Here is a 5,684-nt window from a genome sequence, read left to right on the forward strand (position 1 = left end):
GGAGGGGTGTCCCCCAGCGGCCAGTCTCTGAGCATGCCAGCAGAAGTGCCAGCATTTCTGCATGCAGCATGGTAGAGCCAATCTTAGGGGGGGCACAAGCGCTCTCCCTGCCCTTCTACCAGTTGGAGTGCTCACTGTCAGGGGGGGCACCAGCGCTCTCAAGGGGGGCATATGCCCCTCCCAGACCCCCACATACATCACCTATAATCTTAAGAATGCAAGAGTGTCCAGGATTGTCTTTGTTTACCTTTTTAGAACAGTGGTCAGCATCTTTTTTGGGCCCCTGGGCTGGAAGAACTGAATTCAGTCCAGGCCAGTGTTCTGACCTGGTTGGCATGCCTTTTCCTTGCCACTGTTTATCTCCAGCCCCATCTGCTGGAGTGGGTGTAGCTCCCAGCCACCTGGCTCCAGCATGGAGGATGCTCCCTGACACCATTGTGCTTCTAGACCCCCCCCACCACTAACACTGCTGAAGCCTCCTAACTCCCCAGGCTGGATCTAGTGATTCTGTGGGCTTATGTTGTTTGACCCCAGCCTAGAGGAATAGCCTGGCCTTTCTACACGTGTATTTAGAGGAACATCTTTTACTGTGAACATGACCTTTGAAGTAGCACTGTATTTGGAAGAGGGCTGCATTATTTGTGGTCCTACACTTGGCCACAGAGCTATTAGCCTTCATCCGTTCTCATGAAACTGTAACCATTGTTGTTCTCATTGGGTAACTGTTTACCCCACAGTTCAACATTGTTGGTCTCATGGGGTAACTTATTACCCCACCCGCATGAACAAAATGGAACCAGTGACAACAGTATAAATGTAGCAAAGACTATTTATTAAGCATACAGATTGTTTGAAAGAGTATTTATGATGATTTGAACCCAAAATATTATTTAACTAGAGCTATGAACAAAATTTAAACTTTTTTTCAAGTTTCAAAACCTGAATGAACAATTTGCTAAGTCTGCAATTCACAGTTTTCAAACTAACAATTACTTCCAAACATTTCCTAACTGTTTTAACTAAATATTGCATGCCTCACAAATCCACCCCCTGCCATTCCTTCCTCTAAAGGCGTCATCATCTGCAATGTTTTCTGGGGGTGGTGGCAGTGGTTCTGCTTCACATCCTGCTGTAGCTCTCTTTGGTCTTCCACAGCAGTCCCAGGCTGGTCCTCTTCCCTTCCCCAGTGGAAATGTTGGCATCACTTGTGCCTGTGGCACCAACTCCTCCTCATCTGAGCTGGATGAAGTAGGCAGCTCCCGAGGACAGAGAGCAATCTCCCAGCCCCAGCTCTGGTCACTGAGACCTCTCTGCATAGGGAGAGTTCCCTGCCCATTCTGGAGCTGGCTGCCCCACACCAGGACAGTTCCTGGCAAGCCCTGGGCTGTGCAGGGAAGTCTGCATATGAAGTCCAGAGCTGCCTGGGAACTGTCCCATTTTGAGACATGTTCCAGCCCACTCTGGGCTGCATGTGCAGACTTCCCCATGGAGCCAAGGGCTAGCCAAAAATGTTCTGGTCTGGGCCAGGTTTCAGCCCTGCAGTTTTTTCCCAGCCCTGTGCCCTGATTGGGCAATCAAGGCATGGGGCTTGGAAAGAGCTTGGGGGATGGGGTGGGAGGGAGGGGGGCAGCTAGCAGTGTGCCCTCAGGGATTCCCTACCCAGCTTGGGACTCTCTGCTAGCTGCTCCAGTGGTAGCAGCAGCTCTCCTGCCCTGTACACATCAGGACCCCTCCCAATGTGTATGGGGCCAGGAGACAGCTGTCTCTTGGCCCCATGCTTTCTGCCAGCCCCTGAGATAGCATGGGGCAGTAGGCCTACTTTGAATTAATTGCACATGTAGATATACCCCATATGCACAGGGCTCAGGAAAAGAAGCAACAGGCCTAAACTATAACAAGAACTACTTAAGATAGATATTAGATGAAGATTTACTTGTAAGGAATAAATTATTTTGGAATGTATTATTTTTGGAAGTTTTGGAATATCCCTCAGTGAAGGCTTTTAAAAGCAGTTTAGACAAACACCTGTCAAGATTGGTTTAGGTACAGTTCAGCCTTCCTTGGTGTATGGGGAAGGACCAGTCAACTTCCCAAAGTCTTTTGCATTCCTATTTTCTATTTACACACTTTAAGGGCCACCAGAAGCCCAGGTACTTTGCATCTGATGTATTAGCAGAGAGAAAATAAGACTTTCTGTAACACGGTAGGTTAGTTAATGGTAGGGCTCAGTGCATTTTAGCATATACTTTAATGCATAACAGGCACCCCCTTTTTCATTACTGACCTTTCCACTTCCACTGTATCTGACTGTGAGAACAGAGAGTTTGAAATTGTGCCTGTCTCATGGAGCATATTAAACTGAAATGGGGACTGAAGCAGGAGTGATTGCATAGGTGAGATGAGTATGAGGGGGATAATGGTTTATTTCTTTAATACAAGATGTTTTTCTTTCAAGTTGAATCTGAGTTTTAAAACTTCAAGATATAATTTCTGCCTGAAAATGGGTTTGTGAAAAATAAATAAAAACAGCTCTAAGAAATGAACCCCTGCTTCCATCCCAATGATTTCTCCTGCTCAAGCTGCCACTTCTGCTTTAAGTTCTGTGCTGTGAAGTACAATACAGAGCTGCAGTAATTTCAGGTGCTCTTCTCTCAGTCACAGCCAGCGTAAATGAAACTGTCAGCAATGAGAATAGAGATACTTGCTAGAAATTAAATAAGAAAGTCTATGCTAAACTGCATTGATCCCCACTGTTCCATGGTTTATAATGTTCATGCATTTTCTTTTCTACACCACAGCTTCAAACTCATTTAAAAAACACATGTAGGGTTGCTGATACACAAATTCTTAAGGGCTTACTGCTTTATGAGTTCTCAGTATTTAATATGCACTGACCTTAAACTGCGTCCCTTTCCCTGTAGCTTTAGTAGCTTTATTTCTTTTCAGTTGTGAAGTTTCTGCAAGAAATATGTGCCTTTATTGCTCCCTAGATAAATTCACATGTCTGGCTGGTGTGAATTTTACTCACTCTTATCCCATCCTTATTTTGTATGTTAACTGTTCTCACTTCATGAAGGTGCAATTCACATCCCAGCCTGGGCTAAAAGCTATTCTGAGATGAGGTAACACAAAAAATTCCCAGACCTGCTTACCTCCTCCATAAGTTTATTTTTTCCTAACTTTCTCTATTGTTTACTTTTCATTTTTGTTATCCCCATGTTCCCTACTTTCTTCTTCTTGCTACCTTTTCCAACAGGTGCTCCCTGTTCTTCCTACTGATAATAATTTATGGTCTCACATGCTACTACTAAAGAAATGTTGAGAACTGCATAACAAAAACAGATGTCTAGCAATGGATCCTCATTTTGGCTGCTTACAGACGTTAAAAACAAAACAAAACTGTGTTTTACTGGAAGAAGCAGCATATTAGTTCTACCCAGCTCCACAGCATCTGTATAAATTGGGTGCTTCAGCAGGGCTTTTTGGCGTTTTATCTAAAGCTGGTACAATCAGTTGTTAGATAAAAACACCAAAAAGGACCCACAAAAGCACCAGATCTATACATACCTTTTGGAATGCCAAGTCTAACTAATGTGACACCTCTTCTGGGCATGCACAGGGCTCAGTGCAGCAGGGGAACATGGATTTTAAAGTAAAGTGCCATTTTTGGGTTCTTTTATGTCTGTAAGCAGCCTGTTTTACAGAAAGGTGGAATATTTGAAGGTTTTAGCTCAAAAAACTTATTTGAATTACTGAATTTTTTTCATGAGGCCTATGCACAACCATAGGATTCAGGGACTTTCCATAGTTTGTATTTTCCCAGTAGCTTTTTCTCCCTCTTACTAGTGTATTTCCATTGTGGTACATATATCTCATCTGAAGCTAGGACCTCATTATGCTAGGGGCAGTCCTTATGTGCAGTATCAGATAAACTTTTCTTAAAGTGATTATGATCTAAAATAGTCAAGAGAGCCAAATGGTGGCAGAGTATTGCTGTCTCAATATTACAGAAAATAAAATAAATTATATGGAGACTAAGGGCCAGATTGTAAAAATGACTTTGATCATAGAATCATAGAATCATATAAAATAAGGGTTGAAAGGGATCTCAGGAGGTCATCTAGTCCAACCTCTTGCTCAGAGCAGGACCACCTCCAACTAGATCATTCAAGCCAGGGATTTGTCAAGCTGGGCCGTAAAAATCTCCAAGGATGGAGATTCTGCCATCTCTCCGGGTAACCTGTTCCAGGGCTTCACCACTCTCCTAGAGAGAAAGTGTTTCCTAATATCAGACCTAAACCTCCCTTCCTGCAACTTGAGACCATTGCTCCTTCTTCTGTCACCACTGAGAGCAGTCTAGCTCCATCCTCAGTGTAAGCACCCCTCAGGTAGTTAAAGGCTTCTATCAAATCCCTCCTCAATCTTCTGTTCTGAGGACCAAATAAGCCCAGTTCCCTCAGCTTCTCCTCATAAGTCATGTGCCCCAGCCTGCGAGCTGTTTTCATTGCCCTCCACTGGACTCTCTCCAACTTGTCCACATCCTTTCTATAGTGGGGGTTCCAAAACTGAACACAGTGCTCCAGATGTGGACTCACCACTGCAAAATAGAGCAGAATAATTACTTCCCTTGATCTGCTGGCAATGCTTTTATTAATGTTAGCCTTCTTTGCAACAACGGCACACTGCTGACTCATATCTATCTTATTGTCCACTGTACCCCAACATCCTTTTCTACAGAGCTGCTTCCCAGCCAGTCAGTCCCCAGGCTGTACTGGTACATGCTATTGTTCTGAGTGCAGGACTTTGAAGTTGTCCTTGTTGACCCTCATGAGATTTCTTTCACTCTGAATCCTAGCCCTTCCTTGCAGCATATCTATGCAAACTTGTTGAGGGTGCACTCTATGCCATCTTCCAGATTGTTAATGAAGATATTGAGCAAAACCAGCCCCAGGACCGACCCCTGTGGCACTTCACTTGATACTGGCTGCCAGCTAGACATTGAGGCATTGGTTACTATCCCTTGAGCCTGACAATCCAGCCAACTTTCTATCCACCTTACAGTCCATTCATCCAACCCATAATTTCTCAGCTTCCTAATGAATGTGGGTGTCTTAAGTCCAAGTGAGTGATAGACAAAATGCCTCCAGCTTCCTGCTTAGGTGACTAAAAGACCATTGGTACATAAGATTTTTTAAGAAAGCTTCCTTAACTGCCTACCGTAATATATCTGTGCAGGGATTCCCATGTTTTTGTTGAAGCTGGGCTACTATGCAGCCAAGAATACAAATGTCAGAAAGCCAGAAGAACAGCTTAATGCCACAGCTCAAGAAGAAAAGCACTCCCTGAAGGGGAAGGAGCCTTGGGTACGTTGCTCCTAGTGCTATTTATTCTTCTTAGCCAATGGCTTGTGCATTTGCACAAGCATCTAAAATGCAAAAGAAGTCCCAGGATCTGGAACCAGAATGCAGGCTGCACCTCATCCCTACCAAGATTGAAATGGTGCTTAATAAAGGCTAATACAATCTTAGGCTACATAAGACATAATATTTTAAGTAGAAATAGGGAACATATTATGGGCGTCAATGGGTACATCTACATACTCATGAACGTGCTTTTGCTATTGTGCATTAAATTTAGTACCTCTAATGTGAGGACTAAATAAATGTGCATTTGGTTGCCCTAAT

Source organism: Alligator sinensis, unplaced genomic scaffold, assembly GCF_000455745.1.
Source record: "Alligator sinensis unplaced genomic scaffold, ASM45574v1 scaffold1012_1, whole genome shotgun sequence".
In the NCBI taxonomy this organism is placed as follows: Eukaryota; Metazoa; Chordata; order Crocodylia; family Alligatoridae; genus Alligator; species Alligator sinensis.